The sequence below is a fragment of the Bos indicus genome, chromosome 3 (genome assembly GCF_029378745.1).
Source record: "Bos indicus isolate NIAB-ARS_2022 breed Sahiwal x Tharparkar chromosome 3, NIAB-ARS_B.indTharparkar_mat_pri_1.0, whole genome shotgun sequence".
In the NCBI taxonomy this organism is placed as follows: domain Eukaryota; kingdom Metazoa; phylum Chordata; class Mammalia; order Artiodactyla; family Bovidae; genus Bos; species Bos indicus.
Window position 1 is genome coordinate 101,099,822 of NC_091762.1, and position 12,130 is coordinate 101,111,951.

Sequence of the window (12,130 nt, forward strand, 5' to 3'; positions counted from 1 at the left end):
AAAAACTGATGCTTTTGAATTGTGCTAGAAAAGACTCAAGATTCTGTTGGTCTGCAAGGAGATCAAACCAGTCAATCCTAAAGGAAATCAGTTCTGAATATTCATTGGAAGGACTGATGCTGAAACTGAAGCTCCGATACATTGGCCATCTGATGTGAAGAGCTGACTCATTGGAAAAGACTGATGCTGGGAAAGATTGAAGGCAAAAGGAGAAGGGGGCAGCAGAAGATGAGATGGTTAGATGGCATCACCAACTCAATGGACACGAATTTTACAAAGTCTGGGAGATAGTGAAGGACAGGGAGGCCTGGACTGCCACATTCCATGGGGTCACAATGAGTCAGACATGACTTAGCAACTGAACAACAACAAAAGATCTGCAAGGTGAATCAGCAAGCCGGAAACCCAGGAGAGCAAATGTTGTAGTTCTTATCTGAACATGTCCAGGCTTAAGACCCAGAAAGAGCTGTTTCAGCTGGAGTCCCAAGGCAGGGGAAAAGTTAATGTCCCGGTTCAAAGGTAGTTGGGCAGGACAAAACTCTCTTACATAGGGGAAGGTCAGACTTTGGGTTCTATACAGGTCTTCAAATGACTGGTTGAGGCCCACACACATTAGGGAAGCCACTCTGCTTTAGTCAGTCTTATTTAAATGTTCAGTCAGTCCAGTTCAGTTCAGTCGCTCAGTCGTGTCCAACTCTTTGCGACCCCATGAATCACAGCACGCCAGGCCTCCCTGTCCATCACCAACTCCTGGAGTTCACTCAGACTCACGTCCATCGAGTCAGTGATGCCATCCAGCCATCTCATCCTCTGTTGTTCCCTTCTCCTCCTGCCCCCAATCCCTCCCAGCATCAGAGTCTTTTCCAATGAGTCAACTCTTCACATGAGGTGGCCTGGAGTTTCAGCTTTAGCATCAGTCCTTCCAAAGAACACCCAGGACTGATCTCCTTCAGAATGGACTGGTTGGATCTCCTTGCAGTCCAAGGGACTCTCAAGAGTCTTCTCCAACACCACACTTCAAAAGCATCAATTCTTCGGTGCTCAGCTTTCTTCACAGTCCAACTCTCACATCCATGCATGACCACTGGAAAAACCATAGCCTTGACTAGATGGACCTTTGTTGGCAAAGTAATGTCTCTGCTTTTGAATATGCTATCTAGGTTGGTCATAACTTTCCTTCCAAGGAGTAAGTGTCTTTTAATTTCATGGCTGCAGTCACCATCTGCCATGATTTTGGAGCCCCCCAAAAATAAAGTCTGACACTGTTTCCACTGTTTCCCCATCTATTTCCCATGAAGTAATGGGATCAAATGCCATGATCTTCGTTTTCTGAATGTTGAGCTTTAAGCCAACTTTTTCACTCTCTACTTTCACTTTCGTCAAGAAGCTTTTGAGTTCCTCTTCACTTTCTGCCATAAGGGTGGTGTCATCTGCATATCTGAGGTTATTGATATTTCTCCTGGCAATCTTGATTCCAGCTTGTGCTTCTTCCAGCCCAGCGTTTTTCATTATGTACTCTGCATATAAGTTAAATAAGCAGGGTGACAATATACGGCCTTGACGTACTCCTTTTCCTATTTGGAACCAGTCTGTTGTTCCATGTCCAGTTCTAACTGTTGCTTCCTGATCTGCATATAGGTTTCTCAAGAGGCAAGTCAGGTTGTCTGGTATTCCCATCTCTTTCAGAATTTTCCACAGTTTATTGTGATCCACACAGTCAAAGGCTTTGGCATAGTCAATAAAGCAGAAATAGATGTTTTTCAGGAACTCTCTTGCTTTTTCCATGATCCAGTGGATGTTGGCAATTTGATCTCTGGTTCCTCTGCCTTTTCTAAATCCAGCTTGAACATCTGGAAGTTCACGGTTCACATACTGCTGAAGCCTGGCTTGGAGAATTTTGAGCATTACTTTACTAGTGTGTGAGATGAGTGCAATTGTGTGGTAGTTTGAGCATTCTTTGGCATTGCCTTTCTTTGGGATTGGAATGAAACCTGACCTTTTCCAGTCCTGTGGCCACTGCTGAGTTTTCCAAATTCGCTGGCATATTGAGTGCAGCACTTTCACAGCATCATCTTTCAGGATTTGAAATAGCTCCACTGGAATTTCATCACCTCCACTAGCTTTGTTCGTAGTGATGCTTTCTAAGGCCCACTTGACTTCACATTCCAGGATGTCTGGCTCTAGGTGAGTGAGCACACCATCGTGATTATCTTGGTCATGAAGATCTTTTCTGTATAGTTCTTCTGTGTATTCTTCCTACCTCTTCTTAATGTCTTCTGCTTCTGTTAGGTGCCTACCATTTCTGTCCTTTATCGAGCCCATCTTTGCATGAAATGTTCCCTTGGTATCTCTAATTTTCTTGAAGAGATCTCTAGTCTTTTCCATTCTATTGTTTTTCCTCTATTTCTTTGCACTGATAGCTGAGAAAGGCTTTCTTATCTCTCCTTGGTATTCTTTGGAACTCTGCATTCAGATGCTTATATCTTTCCTTTTCTCCTTTGCTTTTCACTTCTCTTCTTTTCACAGCTATTTGTAAGGCCTCCCCAGACAGCCAATTTGCTTTTTTGCATTTCTTTTCCATGGGGATGGTCTTGATCCCTGTCTCCTGTACAATGTCATGAACCTCCGTCCATAGTTCATCAGCCACTCTATCTATCAGATCTAGTCCCTCAAATCTATTTCTCACTTCCACTGTATAGTCATAAGGGATTTGATTTAGGTCATACCTGAATGGTCTAGTGGTTTCCCCTACTTTCTTCAATTTAAGTCTGAATTTGGCAATAAGGAGTTCATGGTCTGAGCCACAGTCAGCTCCTGGTCTTGTTTTTGCTGACTGTATAGAGCTTCTCCATCTTTGGTTGCAAAGAATATAATCAATCTGATTTTGGTGTTGACCATCTGGTGATGTCCATGCGGAGAGTCTTCTCTTGTGTTGTTGGAAGAGGGTGCTTGCTATGACCAGTGCATTGTCTTGGCAAAACTCTATTAGCTTTTGCCCTGCTTCATTCCGTATTCCAAGGCCAAATTTGCCTGTTACTCCAGGTGTTCCTTGACTTCCTATTTTTGCATTCCAGTCCCCTATAATGAAATGGACTTTTTTTTGGGGTGTTAGTTCTAAAAGGTCTTGTAGGTCTTCATAGAACCATTCAACTTCAGCTTCTTCAGCATTACTGGTTGGGGCATAGACTTGGATTACTGTGATAATGAATGGTTTGCCTTGGAAACAAACAGAGATCATTCTGTCGTTTTTGAGATTGCATCCAAGTACTGCATTTTGGACTCTTTTGTTGACCATGATGGCTACTCCATTTCTGCTAGGGGATTCCTGCCTGCAGTAGTAGATATAATGGTCATCTGAGTTAAATTCACTCATTCCAGTCTATTTTAGTTCGCTGAGTCCTAGAATGGCAACGTTAACTCTTGCCATCTCCTGTTTGACCACTTTCAATTTGCCTTGATTCATGGACCTGACATTCGAGGTTCCGATGCAATATTGCTCTTTACAGCATCGTTCCTTGGTTCTATCACCAGTCACATCCACAACTGGGTATTGTTTTTGCTTTGGCTCCATCCCTTCATCCTTTCTGGAGTTACTTCTCCACTGATCTCCAGTAGCATATTGGACACCTACTGACGTGAGGAGTTCCTCTTTCAGTATCCTATCATTTTGTGTTTTCATACTGTTCATGGGGTTCTCAAGGCAAGAATACTGAAGTGGTTTGCCATTCCCTTCTCCAGTGGACCACATTCTGTCAGACGTCTCCACCATGACCTGCCGGTCTTGAGTGGCCCCATGGGCATGGCTTAGTTTAATTGAGTTAGACAAGGCTGTGGTCCTAGTGTGATTAGATTGATTAGTTTTCTGTGAGTATGGTTTTGGTGTGTCTGCCCTCTGATGCCCTCTCTCAACACCTACCGTCTTACTTGGGTTTCTCTTACCTTGGACGTGGTTTATCTCTTTACGGCTGCTCCAGCAAAGCGCAGCCGCTGCTCCTTACCTTGGACGAGGGGTGTCTCCTCACTGCTGCCCCTCCTCACCTTGAACGTGGAATAGCTCCTCTAGGCCCTCCTGAGCCCGCGCAGCCACCGCTCCTTGGAGGTGGAGTTGCTCCTCCTGGCTGCCGCCCCTGGCCTCTGGCGTGGGGTAGCTCCTCCCGGCCACCGCCCCTGACCTCCGACGTCGGGTAGCTCCTCTCGGCTGCTCCTGCGCTGTTGCAGCCTGGCACTCTCGGCCACTGCCCCTCGGATGCGCGGTAGCTCCTCCCTGCCGCTGCCTCTGACCTCGGACGTGGGGTAGCTCTTCTTGGCCGCCGCACCTCAGGCATAGGGTCCTCCCGGCTTCTGCCCCTGGCCTCGGACGTGGGGTAGCTCCTCTCGGCCGTGCTATGTGCGCCGTCGCAGCCGCCCGCTCTATGTGCGATTTAAATGTTAATCTCATCCAAAAACACCCAGAATAATGTTTGACTAAATATCTGGACACTCAGTGGTCTGGTCAAGTTGACACATAGAATTAACCATCACAATTATTTATAGTTTTGCTTTGGGCTATGTTGTTTTCTGCAGCATCATAATGCAGTATGATCCTGACAATCTCAAAGAGTATCACAATTGTTTATTACATTGATGACATTATGCTGATGGAACAGAATGAGCACTAGGTTACTAGGATGAGGATGAAACAAAGGGTGAGAGATAAACTGTGCTGCAAATCATGCACGTGCCACTTTGGAAGGCATTTAGGGGCCCAGTTTCAGGGCATCCCAGGATATCTCCTCCAAGTGAAAAACAAAATTGCTGCATCTTGTATTTCCTAATACAAAAAAAAGTACAGAGCCTGGTAGGCTCCATCAGGTTCTGAAGGTGACATATTCCATACCTAAGAATGCTATTCTAGCCTGTATACTGAGGTAACATTGAATGCAGCTGGCTTTCAATGGGACCTAAAGTAGGAAAGAATCTGAAGCAGGTTCAATCTGTACAGCAGGCAGCCTTGATGGTTGGGTTGTATGATTCAGCAGGTCCAGGTGGAGCTGTCAATAGTGAGAAAAGATTTAATATGGAATTTATGGCAAGCCCCAGTATTAGAATCATAATGAAGGCCTTGAAATTCTGGAACAAGGGCATGCAACTCACAGGAGAGGATTATATACCCTGCGATAAACAGCACCAGATGCATTACTGGTTACACACTAGATTATGGGGCACTACCTAACTTCGAATATTGAACTTTCCATTATGAGCTAGATTTTGTTGGAAAGGCCAAGTCATAAATTCTCACATACCCAGCATGTGTCTATTGTAAGATGGAAATGGTACATTTAGGACTCTAGGAGCCTGAGAGTGTGAGCAGGAAGTTCAAGCCCTCATATACCTACCATGGTTGCATCATTGCCCTTCTTTGAGCTTGCTCCTATGACTGTATGGGGAGAAGGAGGTCTGACACAATAGTTGAAAGAGAAAGAAAAAGCCTGAGCTTGGTTTATGGGTGAGTCTGCTTGGAATGTGAGTGAAAGCCAAAAATGGATACTGATTTAATTATAGTCATATTCAGCAGTGGCCCTGAAAAATGATGGAGAGGAAATAAATTCCAAATGAGTAGAGCTGGGAGCAGTGCATCTGGTTGTCTGCTTTGTGAGGATGAGAGAAGGGGTTAGAGAGGTGAAAATATATAGAGATTCCTGGGCAGTGGCCTCAGCATGGGCCATCTGGTCAGGGGCTTAGAAGGAAAACAATTTTTTTTTTTTAATTACACAGCACCAGAAAGCATCTATTATGAAAGAGACACTGAACATTGAAGCAGACAAAATGACTTGGTTAATTGGTGTTAGCCAGCCATTGTCATTGGCTATCCCACAACTAGCATGATAGGAACACAAAAGAGTGATGATGATTGTGGCAGAAATTGAGACTACGGACAGGCCCAATGGTAGGTTCCTAGTAAGGTTGATCTAGCTTTTGTTTCCTTGAATGTTCAACCTGTTTCTGATCAGGATAAAGAGCCAAGCCCCCGATACGGCACTGTTTTTCAGAGACTAACTGGTTTCTGGCAGATGAAATATATAAGACCCCTTCCATTCTAGAAGAGTCAGGAGTTTGTTCTCAGAGGAATGGATTCCTATTCTACATACAAATTGTCATACCTGCCCACAGACCTCAGCCAATAACCGCTACTCAGGGACTACGGAATCCCTGATCTATAGGCATGGAATCTCACACAGAATAGCATCTAACCAGGAGACCCATTTCATAACAAAAGATGTGTTAGAATCATCTGATTTGACTGTGAAATCCACTGGCCATAACAGATAACACATCATCCAGAAGCAGCCAGCCTCATAGAATGCTAGAACGGCCTTCTACAGGTGCATTTAAACTGCTCAGCTCAGAGATAACATTCTTTTCTTTAAAAATTATGTATTCATTTATTTTGGGCTGTGCTGGGTCTTTGTTGCTGCATGAGGTTTTCTCTAGTTGCAGTGAGCAGGGGGCTACTCCTTAGTTATGGCCCTCGGGCTTCTCATTGTGGTGGTTTCTCTTGCTGTGGAGCACAGGCTCTAGGTGCACAGGCTTCAGCAGTTGCGGTACATGGGCTCAGTTTTTGTGGCTCCTGGGCTCTAGAGCACAGGCTCAATACCTGTGGTGCAAGGGCTAAGTTGCTTCTCTGAATGTGGCATCTTTCCAGACCAGGGATCAAACCAACATCTCCTGCACTGGCAGGTGGATTCTTTATCACGGAGTCACCAGGGAAGCGCCATAACATTCTTTCCTAAAGAAATATTTGTTTATGTGGCTGTGCCAGAGCTTAGTTGTAGCATGCAGGATCTTTCAGTTGAGGCATATGGACTCTTAGTTGTAGCATGTGGGATCTAGTTTCTTCACTAGGGATTGAAGCCTGCCCTCCTGTACTAGGAGTGCAGAGTTTTAGCTACTGAACCACCAGAGAAGTCCCCAGAGACAACATTCTGAAGGGATGGGTGCCATCCTTCAATGCTGTGTGTGCATCAAATTAGGGACCTCTATGTAGTGCTGTGGGGTTCCCAGGTGGTGCTAGTAGTAAAGAACCTGCCTGCCAACTCAGGAGACATAAGATTTGCTAGTTCAATCCCTGGGTTGGAAAGATCGTCTGGAGGAGGGCATGACAACCCACTCCAGTATTCTTGCCTGGAGAATCCTATAGACAGAGGACCTGCAGTCCATGGGGTCGCAAAGAGTCGGACACAACTGAAGCAACTTAGTACACATGCACGCATATAGTGCTGTGTCTCTATTAGGAAGAAGACAGATGTCCTGAAACCAAAGAATAGAAGCAGGAGTGGTCCCACTTATAATCATTGCCAGTGACCTTCTGGGGATTGTGCACTTCCTGTCTCCACAACAGTAGGTTCTGCAGGATTAAGGCCCTGGTCCACTGCACCACAAACTACAGCTCCTACCAGTGCACCAGAGAATTGTGTCCAGAGACTAGCAGGTGAGGAGTCACGATATTGGCAGGAGTCACTGACCCTTCAGCAGAAGGAGATGGTGTTCCTTTTACGCAGTGGGGTCAGGGAGGAAACACACAGAATCCAAGAGATCTATTGGGGTGCCTCCTGGTACTCCCTCGCCCCACTGTAACTGTGACCAGACACATGAAAACATCCTGGCCTGAGAAAGATATGATTACTAAGGGCTCAGAATCCTAAGGACTGTAGGTTTAGTCACACCACTAAGTGAGCTCTGAGGTGATAATTGAGGGTGGGGCAAATTCAGAATGCATAAGTAGAAGAGGAAGAAAATGAATACTGGTTGTGGCCCCAGGATCAGTTGTAGCAATGGAGGTTGTACCTCACCCAGTCAACCTTCCTCTTCTGAGTTTCCTCTCAGAAAGAGAACTATGGAAAGTATGTTCCCCAATCCTGTAAGGAGAAGCAAATCTGTGAAATAAAGGGTAGACTGTGGAAGCCATAAAAACGCTCTTCTCGGATCTCTGTGATCCGAGAAGATTACATTGTGAGGGCATTCTTTATTAACCATCTTGATTGCTGTGCTCTAGAATCCATCTCCATGTTCACTCAAAGGCCATGGTTTCCACAGATTGCTCTTCTGACTGAGTGTAAAAGAGATACTAAGTCAGACCTGATCCCGGGAGATGCAGGACCTCTCTGATGGGTGACCGGTTTTGTCTAACATTCTTAGAACCAAATTGCAGTCTAAGACCCTTCCACTCAATCTTCCTTCTTTTCCTTTCTTCTTCACCAGCATAGAGTTCTGATGGCTGTCATGTGCGTACAAGCATGCTGAGTCACTTCAGCTGTGTCTGACTCTGTGCAACCCTATGGACTATAGCCCACCAAGGCTCTCTGTCCATGGGACAAGAATACTGGAGTGGGCTTCCATGCCCTCCTCCAGGGGATCTTCCTGACCCAGGGATCGAACCCGCATCTCCTGCATCTCCTGAATTGCAGATGGATTCTTTACTGCTGAGCCACCAGGGGAGCCCTGATAGCTCGCACAGTCTTTCCCTAGTTCATAGTTTCCTCTCTGTGTTCCCTATAAAGCTTAACTTCTAATAAAGCTTTCACACACCTAATCCTTCTTGACTAACACACACGCCAAATGTCCATCAAAGGGAGAATGGATAAAGAAAAATGGACATGTGGTACATTTGTATAATGGAATACTACTCAGGATTAAAACAGAACAAATTGCTGATATGTGGGAATAACAGAGATGACTCTTAAAACATGCTTAGCGGAAAAAGCCAGACAAAGGAATTCATACATAGGATTCTACTTGAATAATGTGTCTCTGGGGCAGCAGGGTGGGGGTAGGGGTGGTGGGCAGGAATTCATATTGACTGAAAAGGGATACAAAGGAACTTTATGGAATGACAGAAATATTCTATATTTTGATGCGTGTGATGGCCTTATAGGTATGTACATATGTAGAGAGTCATTAAGCTGTACATTTAGAGGTTGTACATTTTAATACATGTAAATTATATCTCAAAAATAATGAAACATTATAAAGGGGATTTATTGACTCATGTAACTGGATGTCAATAGACATAGAGGGCATTAGGTAGGTTTGATTCAGCTGTTCAAGAATGCCATCAGAAATCAAGTTATTTTCTATGTTTCCCATAGCCTTCTGGTGTGTCACCTTCAAGTGAAGCCTGGCTTACCCTTGTATTTATTTCATGCTATCAGCAATCTCCTTTTCTATGTCAGAGCACTCAGAAAGTTACTTCCACAAGCTCTTTTAAGAGAGTGAGAACATTTCTTTCTTGGAAGTTGCCAGCAAACCATGTCTCATTGGCCTAGTGGGTTTTACCCATTCCCAAACCAATCCCCAATGCAAGGGAAATGCCATACATCGATTGACTTATAACTGCCTATCCCTGAACGAATCACTTTAGAATGGGGTGTGGGATTACTGCAATCCATTAGACAAGTTGGAGCTTACCGTGGAGCTAAATCCCTCTAATTTTATCGTTGTTCTTCACTGGAAGAAATATGGCAGGGCTGGGTAATAGGGCCAATCAAGTCAATTTTTAAAATAATTTTATTTATTTATATTGACTTTTGGCTGTGCTGAATCTTCGTGGCTTTGCAACAGGCTTTTTCTAATTGTGGCAAGCAAGGGCTACTCTCTAGCTGTGGTGCGTGGGCTTCTCACTGTGGTGGCATCTCTTGTGGAGCACAGTCACATGGGCTTCAGTAGTTGTGGCACATGGACCTAGCTGCTCCACTGCATGTGGAATCTTCCTAGACCAGGGATCAAACCTCTGTCCCCTGCATTGGCAGGCAGATTCCTATCCACTATGCCACGAGGGAAGTCCTCAATATTGTTTTAATCATGATTTTCCTTTCCATTTCTCAAATATCTTTCCCTACCCCCAGTTTATCAGTATTTCATTTATATTCAAAGTTAGCATTTGCTTTCCTGGTAGCTCAGCTGGTAAAGAATCTGCCTACAAGGAAGGAGACCCCGGTTCAATTCCTGGGTTGGGAAGATTGGCTGGAGAAGGAATAGGCTACCCACTCCAGTATTCTTGGGCTTCCCTGGTGGCTCAGCTGGTAAAGAATCTGCCTGCAATGCAGGAGACCTGTGTTCGACCCTTGGGTTGGGAAGGGAAAGGCTGCCTACTCCAGTATTCTGGCTTGGAGAATTCCATGGACTGTATAGTCCATAGGGTCACAAAGAGTCAGACACTACTGAGTGACTTTCACTTGTACTTTCAAAGTTAGCATTATCATTGAGCATAGGTGTCTGTCATTACATTTTGAGACTGAAACCAGAATAAAGTCCATTATCATATAAATTATTCTGGATTGCATGTAGTTTACTTCCCAAATGATGCCTTAATCCCCATTTCTGAGCCTAACTCTATCCCTCACCCATGGTTTTTGTTCCATTCCTAAAGGGTTGAGGATGTTCCACAAATGCAATTTTGAAGATTTGTTTTTAAGACTGGCTCAAAATTTTCCTGACATTAAAAGAGCTGTCATAAAATGTCATGCATTCTTCCTGGTGATTGATTTTGGTATTTGTGTTTTCACCCTGGACATTGCAATGCTATAAAAGAAGTATCTTTAGACTTCCGTCTCTTTGAAATGGATCAGTTCTCTCACCAGAGGAGAGAGATGAAACAGGGTAATACAGGCCTAGGGTCACTACTCATATGGTTCCTTGGTGAGAATTTGAAAGACACCCAAATTGCAACCCTTTAGGTGCAGGGCCGGGTGAATGGAGGGCAGGCTGGAATTCAGCCTTGATGTCTAGATGTCGTGTGTCCTCTACAGGGCTTTACTACCTCCTTCTCACATGTTGCCGTAGCCTTCTAACTTATCCTCTGCCTCCATTTCTCCTTCCCATTGATCCCACACACATTTGTCTGATTAATCTTCCCCAAACAGGCCTTTTTTTCATGCTACTCTCTTGCTCAAAACACCTTCATTGGCTTCCCTCTGCCAAGCTAAGAGAACTCAGATTCCTTAAGTTAGCAGTCTAAAGCTTTTCCCAATGTTTCACAAGTCTCTTTTATAGTCTTTTCCTGTTACTTCTCACCACAATCTTTGTGTTCCAATTAATCTTAAGTACTTGCTATTCCCAGCCACGTTTTACATATTCGCCAAAATCTTATATGCCATGTTTTTACCATCTGTATTTATATATTTATAGGTTTATTTGTTTAATGTCTGTTTCCTAAACTAGACCGACTATAGCCAGCCCCACATTGTATGTTGACTTTTGTATTTAAAGTGTTAGAACAATAACACTAACATCAATAAACTGGTATTATTTTAAAGTGAACCAATGTTTAGGCTAATTCTGAAAAGAGCTGGCAGACGTCAACAGTGGCTTCATATAGCTCTCAGGGACACTGACCTCCATATTTACTCCACACAAACCACGGATAAACAAGACCTGATTTGGGGTCTCATTATTATTTCACCTGCTGATATTTCTAGTGTGATATGGTCTCTTTCTTACTACAAGTCACTGCTGCTTTTCCTTTTCATCTTTCTTCTTCTCCTTCACCTTCCTCCTGTTCTTACCCTCTTTTTCCTTCTTATTTCCTAAAGTTTCATTATTTAACTATAACCAATGGAACAGTTCTCATGCTTTACTGAGAAATCTCATTGCTTATTCCCTTCTAAGTTAATCAATCTGATAGCCCCCTTCAGGCCAAATTTGAGTCCTTATCCAGGAGAGAATATATGGTCACTTTAATTCTATCCTTACAAAATACTTTGCCTCTTAGGTGAGACAACTAATGGTATAGAAAGCAAATGTCACTGGACTCAGAATTCAACAAGGTGGATTTGAGTTCTGGATCTGTCACTCACTTGCTAGCAACCTTGATTAAAACACAATATTTCTGAGCATTTCTACAAAGGTAAAATGGGAATAAAGATGCTAGTCAATTGGAGATGAATAACAGGATTAACAAGCAGCAATTTAGGGCCCACATGGAATTAGAATAAAATTAATATTCTTGGTCAGCATCGATTTTCTTCAGGAATGCTTTATTTTCTAGCTGAAAACTGTAAAACATTGTATCAATTTTAAGTATCATCATCATTAGATGTTCTTTCCTCCTTCCTGTAACTTCCTCTGTATCAATTCTAGGTTTCCCTGGTTCCAG